At 38.6% G+C, this 9,633-nt stretch overlaps 1 non-coding gene across 1 annotated transcript; it reads left to right on the top strand.

Annotated features, from left to right (window-relative positions):
* Positions 1–1,005: 1,005 nt before the first annotated feature.
* Positions 1,006–1,112, top strand: LOC127133620 (small nucleolar RNA R71). Its single transcript, XR_007807573.1, has one exon. It is a non-coding gene; the product is annotated as a small nucleolar RNA R71 (small nucleolar RNA).
* Positions 1,113–9,633: the final 8,521 nt, after the last annotated feature.

Below are 9,633 nucleotides of genomic sequence, written 5' to 3'. Positions count from 1 at the left end.
TATGGTATAGGTGGTTTATATGGCGGGGGTGGTACGTAAGTTTTATCTTTAGGTTCTTCTCCTTTTTCTCGACCTTCCTGGTTTTCAGATTCCTCTGGTTCCTTTACTTTGTCCGTGGGTTCTGTACATTCCTTAGAAGTTTCGGTTTCACTCAATATAGGGTTTGGTGGCTCATCATAAGTGTTCCCACTTTGTAGGGTAATGGCATTGGCTTGTCCTCTCGGATTTTGTTGAGGTTGTCCAGGGAATTGTCCTCCAGGTGTAGTCTGAGGGGCTTGGTTCAAAGCTACCTGAGAGATCTGGGTTTCAAGCATCTTGGTATGAGTAAATATTTGGTCAACCTTGGTTCCTAACTGAGTAATCAATTCGTTAACATGAATGTTTTGGTTCATGAACTCCTTGATTTGTTGGGTTTGAACGGTGATAAAATTTTCCATAATTTTCTCAAGGCTCGGCTTTGGTGGTACAGGTTGCATAGGTTGATTTGATCTTGGGGCTTGATAACTAGGTATCGGAGGTGCATTATTTTGGATTGGGTTATTGTTTTTATAGGAGAAGTTCAGGTGATTCCTCCATCCAGGGTTATAGGTATTCGAGTATGGGTTCCCTTGGGTGTAGTTCACTTGCTCAGAGTGGGTTTCGTTTAATAGACTGCATTCTATAGATTGGTGTCCTTTGGTTCCACATATCTCACAATCCAACGAAACTGCGGCTATAGTATTCAGGTTTATGCACATATGCTCGACCTTAAGGGCTAATGCATCCATTTTCGCTTGCATCATGTCTATAGAGCTTAGTTGATGCACTCCTCCTTGGGCTTCCTTCTTCTCAACTGTCGCTCGTTCGACTCCCCATGATTGATAGTTTTGAGCCATATCTTCGTTGAGGGCACTAGCTTCAGGATAAGGTTTGTTCATCAGAGCACCGCCTGCGGCAGCGTCGATGGTCATCTTCGTGTTATAGTGAAGTCCATTATATAAGGTTTGAATGATTAACCAATTTTCTAAACCATGATGTGGGCATGCTCGTAACAACTCTTTATATCTCTCCCAAGCTTCGAACAACGATTCTCCTTGGTTTTGGGTAAATCTAGTTATATGGGTTCGAAGAACGGCGGTCTTACTCGGGGGAAAGTATCTAGCAAGAAAAACTCTTCTAAGGTTATCCCAAGTCGTAATGGAATTGGGTGGAAGGGAATCTAACCATGATAGGGCTTTATCTCTGAGGGAAAAAGGGAATAATCTTAAACATAATCTTAAAAGTAGTGCGAGTGCGGAAAGTAAATAAAAGTAGTGCGAGTGCGGGAATATAAATAAAGTAAAGCGAGTGCGAGGAAATAAATAAAAGTAACGCGAGTGTGAGGAAATAAATAATTTAAAGCGAGTGCGAGGAAATAAATAAAAGTAAAGCGAGTGCGGGAAAATAAATAATTGTAAAGCGAGTGCGGGAAAATAAATAAAAGTAAAGCGAGTGCGGGAAATAAATAAGATAAAGACAAGTAATAAAAACCTGCTCCAATCGGAGGGTTGAATAAATTGCAAAGTGGAAATGAAAATGGCAGCAGGATTAACTTCCTTCCAAAGTGCTCCAAACTCGATTACATACTCGATCACAGAATTGATTACACAATTGTGGTAACACTCCAATGTGAAGCGATTACCACTTTAAAATACTGAATATATGCCTAAGTGAAACAAAGTTTGCTTCTAAGTTTGCCTCTGCTCTAAGTTTGGATGATTGAAAAAGTGATTTCGAGTTTCTATTTATAAGCAAGTAAAAAGATGGAAATGACAAGGATGCCCTTCAACTTGAAAATGGGAGGGAAAACTTTTCCTCTTGTGGCGCCCGCCACAAGGCCATGGCGCCTGCCATAAGGCCAATCTGAGGCGCCTTAGTGGAAGTAGTGGGGAACGTGGCAGTTGAGGGAGGTTGAGCTTGGACACGTCATGGCAGGGTCTATGGCGCCAACCATGGTGGAAACCACAAGTACAAAATGCTGAATTTTAGGGTTTTTAGCTCTTTTTCGCTCCTTTTCTCGATCGGGGCTCCGACTAAAATAAAAACCTGAAAACAAAGAAAAACATAGTAATAACACAACAAAATAACAATAAAACAACTAGAATGCATGTGAAATCGGAGTCGAAAATACGGTAAATTTCAGTGTTATCACACACAAGGAAAATCTGGTAAGAACTTCTGAAAAATCCTTATGATCTATCTCAGGGGGAGTAATCTCTCATCTGAATCTGAGATATTATTTTCTATCCTTGCTGATAGTATCATTGTTTCATCATCGCTCTAAAGTTTTTGTCATCATAAAAAAGGGGGAGATTGTAAGAACAAAATTCAGTATTTACAATTCATCTCTAAGATTTGGATGATAACAAAGGATGGAACAAAATGGTACCCTAACAAAATTATCTAAGTGTGCAGGACTCTAATAAAAAGAAGAAGTCAGATAGACATATATCAGATACAGACACAAGTTTAGAATGACCACTTAGAAGGTACGCAAGCAGAAGATCTGACTCTGAACAAAGGAAGCGTACAAAGCTCAACGAAGAAAGAGATATCAGACACTCTGAAGCAAAAGAGCGCACTCTAGGATCTGAAGCTTTTACACTCTAACGTAATTAATCAGGAAGACATCAAGAACCTCTAAAGTCAGTTAGCTGTAAGCAACTATCTGAAGATGTACATGTTGAACAAAAACTCTGATTTATTGAACACTCTGATTCAGAAACGATCACTAAAGACTTAGCTATGAAGTCTTCCACTTATGGCAAGAATCTAATTTTGGAAGAAAGTTAAAGCACCCCTAATTTCTATGGAAAGAACACAGAGATTAATGACATTAATCATCCATCATTGTTAAAGATCCTTTCATCCAACGGTCTCTTCATCAACCCCTATATATAGGATGGATCTCTTCACAAAGAATGCAAAGAAACACACGAGAATATTGAAACTAATCTCATATCTCTTACGCATTCTCCTTTCACACGACTTGCTACTCTAAAGTGTGAACATTTCTTTTGTTCTTATTTTTTGTAATTTCTGCTTACCTAGAAGCACTAAGCACTACTATAATTTTTATTGTTGAATATTCCTCAAGTGACTTGTTAAGTATGTATACTTGAGAGGGCTAAGAGATCTTTATCCTCTTAGATGATCAATTGGTGTAATAATTCAAGATTAGTGGATTAAGTCCTTATTGAAGGCTCACCTTGGCCGGATGGACTGGAGTAGCTTTGAATTTCAAGCTGTAACACCCCAAAATTTACCCTTCATTTTTTTTGGAAGCATGGGATTGTGTTTCACATTGCATTAGCATCATACTAGGTCATACTCATTGCATACTGCATCAGTGACTTGGGAAATCAGGGTTTTGATTGATCACTCCTTACCAGAAGGAGCCCACACAAAGCAAGTCTGAGAATTGGACTTCATTTTCCAAATATGCAAGCCTCAAGGGTCTCAAGGTGGTCCAGGTATCTCATGGTGGTCTGCAGTTCGTCAGTGGAAGAGTCAGAGCTCTCAGAGTGTGCATCTGCATTTGATCAGAAATTAGGGTTTCATGGCTATCTGCAACAGGAAATGTTTGATGGGAAGAAAATGGGGCTCATTCATGTCATGATTAGAGAGTCATCTTTGCCTAAGAAGATCCACAATTATCACAGAAAGATCCATTGGCAATCAGTGTAATCAGTTCCTAGTCATTTTTGCCCTAAAACTAGGGTTTGGTATAAAATCGGTTTATTTCTGATTCCCTGAGTGAAACTCATTTCCATGGCCCTCCACATGTCCACAAGGATCTACATGCAAAAAATCAGCTCTTTATTTGAGCCATAGGTGCCTCAATTGATCAATGGAATCGGGAATCAAACGGTTTGGGAAAAGTCAACGGTGGGGTCAAAAAAGTCAACTCCTGACATTTTGAAGGTGGAATCTCAAAATTCATGCCTAAGGAAGTCCACATGTGAAATTTGATCAAGGTTGGATCATGGATTCATCATTTAATCAGGAGTTGGAAAAGTTACCAAATTTGGAAATAGTTGACTTTCCATTTAAGGCAAGTTTTTATGGTTTTTGCACCCACTTTAAGCCTATATTCCATCAAGATACATGCCCCATTTGGAGATTTCTTCAACATGAAAGTTATTCCTCTTGTTTCAAGCTTTCTAGAGATATAAAGTTTGTTTCATTTGGATTAAAAGTGAGAAAGTTAGGCTTGGTCAAAGTAAGACATTATTTTAGAACACTTAGAAATTTTTCCAAGTCCAAAATTTGCAAAATTTGTCAAGACTTATGAGCCAGATTTCTTGCACTTCAAGGCATATTTTGAAAACACTTTCTTCATGATAGTTGTACCTTGATATGTCCTCTTTCATACCTTTTTGGAACCACCCCATTTGGATCATTGGTTTGGAAGATACACTCATCTAAAGTTGGTATCATAGGCTGAATTTTTTTGACAACATTTAGGCCAAACTGGCCCAACCATTTTGCAGCCATGAAACCTGAACTTTATGGCCATTTTCCACCCCTTTCCACTCACCATTTCAAGATGTGTTAAACATGAAAAATGTTAAGGTCCATGCCCTCTTTCTACTGTTTGCATTGCCTTGCCATTTGGATCATTGGTTTGGAAGATACACTCATCTAAAGTTGGTATCATAGGCTGAATTTTTTTGACAGCATTTAGGCCAAACTGGCCCAACCATTTTGCAGCCATGAAACCTGAACTTTATGGCCATTTTCCACCCATTTCCACTCACAATTTCAAGATGTGTTCAACATGAAAAATGTTAAGTTCCATGCCCTATTTCTACTGTTTGCATTGTCTTGCCATTTGGACATTTATTCATCAAGTTACAATGCCTTAAAGTCACCATGTTGGACTTATTTTCATGTTTTGCTGCATAAACCAACCAGCCCTTGCATTTCCTCATTTGGCCATTTGCTTTATGTGCTTTTGTTGTCAACTCACTTAAGCTTTGCCACAATTGGATTTCCTAATACCACCCCACTTTTTTGCACTTTTTGCTCATGAATCCAAGCCACATTTCAGCCCATTTACACACTTCAAACCCTACATATTTAAGAGCTTCTAAACCCTAGCTAAAAGGGTGGTGGATGCAGAACTTTAGGGCAAGGCAAGTTTGGTTGTCTATTTCATGTTGCATTCCTCTTCACCAACATTGAATCACCATTGAAGAGCATCCCATTTCCCTCCATTCCTCTCATCCCAACAAGAAGCAGTGGACTTTCTCCACTAGGTCGTTTTTTTATTCCAACCTTCCATGGCCATGAATGCTTTGCTTGTTCATCATATCTTCCATGTTCATTTCATGCTATCCATCCATACTTCATGTATTGTTCATTTATTGTCATGCTTTTTTTTTCGTGCTTATTTTACATGTTAATATAATGCTATGATTGCCTTATGAACCCTTCATTGAAGCATGTTCATTAAACTTTAATTTTGAAACATTGAATTTTTGCCAAAAATCCTTGCATGAGCCTCCCTTGCTGTTCATTTTTCTCTATGCTAGAGGCATTATTTTTAATGAAATAAGACACCATTGCATTCTACATGTTTCAAACTTGAATTTTGATTTTTATATCATCCCATTTGGAGCCTTGAGTTGTGAGATATGGGGATTTGAAGTTTGGGAAAATATGCTGCATTTCTCACGTTTTGGTGCATGAGCCTACCTTGCTGTCCATATTTCTCCATGATAAAGTTATTATTTTTCATGAAATAAAATACCATGATGTTCCTCTCATCTTGTACTCGAAGTTTGCTTTTTATATCATCTCGATTGGAGCACTGTAGCTCGAGTTATGCTGGCTGGAAAACGGATGTGATGTGTTGTATTTTCGCGAAACTACCTTGCTGCATGTTGCTGTTTTTTTTTCTTTCACGTTGCATGGAGAGTACATGCGTGGCACTCTCGTGGCCACTAGATGCTGCCCTCACTTCGAATCCTGGCCATGCATTTTTTATTTTCCTTTTTATTTTTTCTATTTTTATTTTATTATGTCACATTTAAGTGATCCGCATGGGCCTGGGCTTAGCACTGGATGCTATTCGCCCCCCCATATTCAAAGCCCAATTCCTTTTCTTTCTATTTTTTTTAATTCATTTTTATTTTTTGTGTTTTCATTTTAAATTAATAAAATATTTTATTTGTTCATAAAAATACGAAAAAATATTTTTTACTTTCCTTAATGTTTTATTTAATTTTTATTTTCATATTTTCTTTAATGTTAATATTTTATTTTAATTATTTATTTCAAGTGGTTCTTTTAAACATACATTTTTTCATTTATTTTATTTTCATGACTTAAAATTATTTTTAGATTCTGATTTTTGGGATGAGGGTTGACTAATTTCTCATGGTCAACCTGACCTTTTATTGGAATTTTATTTCCCATTTTCAATTTATTTTGGATTTATTTTTGACCTAGTTTGCATGGTCGACTTTTCATTTGACTTCTGTTTTATTTCAATTAATTTATACACTAATTTTCATTATTTTTGAAATCTTTTTGGGGGATGATGACGTCCTGACCCCATCTAGCTTAGTTTAATTTTTCATATTTTTTTTGATTAATTTACTATTTATTTGACATTTTTTAAGTTAACTTGACTTTTCGGTTGACTTTTGTATGATTGATGTTTGACATAGGGATTGCTTAGGGCAATTGAAGAGATCTTTTGATCCTCCCTTGTTCATCTCATATGCCATGTATTAGAGGCCATTCATCTTGATTATATTTGATCCTTGCATCATTTCCCGATTAAATTATTCATTGATCCTTTTGTGTGCATAGTTGTACTTGTTTGATTCATCTGATATTTTTTATACTTGTTTCTTTCATCCATGTTTAATATTGCTTGATTGTTTAACATGTTCATACTCTCATACATTGTTTACTGTCTTATTATTTCATTCTTTGATTTGACCATATACATGTTTATTTACCTGACTGATTAATAACTGTTGCCTACTTGTATGATGTATGAGGCATTTATTCTTATTTGTTTGATTGCCATGAACAATCCCCATTCATAACAAATGTATCCCTCTCCCATGAAATGTATAATATTTATTCTTTCATTCTTTATTCATTTGTTAATACAAGAATTAAAATGAACATTCGATAACCATTTCAAAATAAGATCAAAACCTCGATTCAACGTTGAGTAATCATTTTTCAAAACTTAACAGAACCAGCACATATTCATCCATCTACCTTGTAAGTCGATTGCTTCATGCATCGCTATCAACCTTGTAAGTCGATTGCTTTATGCGTCGCCATCAACCTTGTAAGTCGATTGCCTCAGGCATCGCCATCTACCTTTATCCCTGGTTCCTCTCCTTGCCCCATCCGTCGATTCTTGTTCCGTTTAGGTAGCACCCATTAGGTAGAACCCTTTTGTATGATAACATAGGTAGAATTCCCTCATTCTTTTGTATGATAACATAGGTAGAATTCCCTCATTCTTTTATATGATAACATAGGTAGAATTCCCTCATTCTTTTGTATGATAACATAGGTAGAATTCCCTTACTCTTTGCATGCTAACATTAGGTAGATGTTCCCATTTGGAAATCCTAACTCATAGGTCCATATTGCATGATAACTCTAGGGCAGAGCTTCCCCATTTTTTAGACCTTCCGTGCATCTCCAATCCTGTGGCATGTCACTCCGTCCTATTGCAAAGAGGTAACTGCCTAAGACTCGATTCAGCGAGCTGCGACACCTGCTGCTAGGACGTGAACACATTGCCCACTCTCCTTTGACACAACCGGTGTCCTCCTTTGTAAATCCATGTTCAGATGGCAACCCGTAGTTAGTCGAACTACGACAACTCTGATTCTCATTCCAGATGAGATACGTAGGCACAAGATGCGATGTCTTTCCAAGTTCTTCCTTTTCAACTAACAACTAATCCTTGCTTTCGCCTTTGTTGCGATTCTTTTCTCTCGCCCTCGGTGCGATCGAGACCTTCCCTTTCTCTTGCCCTAGTTGCAATCGAGACCCTTGTTCCCGTAGTTAGCTGAACTACGTTTTGCTCTGATTCTCATTCCAGATGAGATACGTAGGCATAATACGCGATGTCTTAGCGAGCACACATCTCTTTAACCCATAGGTAGCCGAGCTACGAAGACTCTGATTCTCATATTCAGATGAGATACGTATGCAGCGGATGCGACATCCGTGCGAGTCATTTTATTTTGACCCTTTTCTTTTAGTAAATAGTACATTAGATAAACACACACCCTTTAGACAAGAACAACAAGAGTGGATCCCGTAGAGTACTACGGATGCGTAGAGGTGCTAATACCTTTCCTTCGCATAATCGACTCCCGAACCCAAGATTTGGTTGCGAGACCTTATCTTTTCCTTTCCTTTCTCCAGGTTTACTTCGAGCGTTTCCTCTCCCTCCTTTGGGATAAATAACGCACAGTGGCGACTCTTCTATCATTTCTTTCTCGCCGGTTGTTTTTTCGCACATATTTTTTAGGCTGCGACAGCTGGCGACTCTGCTGGGGACCCGGTTGCCCTAAGCGAGTCCCTCCTAGCTTTTGTAGGTTGTTTGTTTATTGGGTGTTCATTCTTTTGTACAATTATTTATTTATCTGCTTTATCTTATTGCATTGTGTACATATCATTGCTGTGTCTGTTGGCTCTGTTGGGTTGTTTGTTTGTTGGGGTGGGATGTTCCATGAGTGATAAGCCCACTACCCAGGCTTAAGCGTACACACAGGTTTTAGAGTGGATAGTCATGAGGCTTGCGTGGCATGTTGCTACGTTAAGTCGTTCATGAGACCCACATTCCAGACGAGGTTTCTGTTGGATATATTTTGTCCTATGGGTGTTCCATAACGACAAATATTCCTTTAGAAATCATCGACTCTGGTGACCATTTCCCGAGAACTCAGTCGAGGCCTCTCCTCCGAGACGTGATTTTGTTAGCTCTGGTGGGCACATTCTCGCTGCTCAATCCGAGGACCCCGAGACTGGGAACTTGCTTTAGGATGTCTTGTTGAGGGGAGTCAGTGGAGGTCTTTTATCCCGTAATAATGCCAAACCTTCAGTGGTAAACGTATTATTCTCGACTGAAGGGCTGAAACTGACAAACTTCTGTTCTTAGAACCTACCAGTGAGGGGCAGGCTAAATTCAGGAAACCTTAACCTCCAACCAACCCGGTTTTCTGGAGCAGAGTTTTGATCTTGTATTATATTCCTCAGTGGGTTTCTCTTCAGACAGTGCAACCCGACAGATGTCAAGCAAATACAGCAGTCTTGATTTCCATGTCACTGCATTGCATCACATCATTTGCACTCATATCATTTGATACATGTTTATCTATATCCAGGGGTTTACATCTTCTTCTTGATTCCGGTCGAGGTTTTCTGGTTCTCCTGAGATGGATATTGGCAGAAAGAGACACGTCGCCTACAAGTTTCCAGTGGTTTGTTTGGAGCCTATTCAACAACTGATGAAGTTAATGGATCACGATTCTCTAGAAGGATTCCGGAAGGATTACGGTTTGATTCTAAGCTTCGTCACGGTTCTCTCCAAAGATCAACACGATGCTCTCTTTACACTACTGC

Source organism: Lathyrus oleraceus, chromosome 3 (genome assembly GCF_024323335.1).
Source record: "Lathyrus oleraceus cultivar Zhongwan6 chromosome 3, CAAS_Psat_ZW6_1.0, whole genome shotgun sequence".
In the NCBI taxonomy this organism is placed as follows: Eukaryota; Viridiplantae; Streptophyta; class Magnoliopsida; order Fabales; family Fabaceae; genus Lathyrus; species Lathyrus oleraceus.
This window is presented reverse-complemented; position numbering and strand designations above follow the sequence as displayed.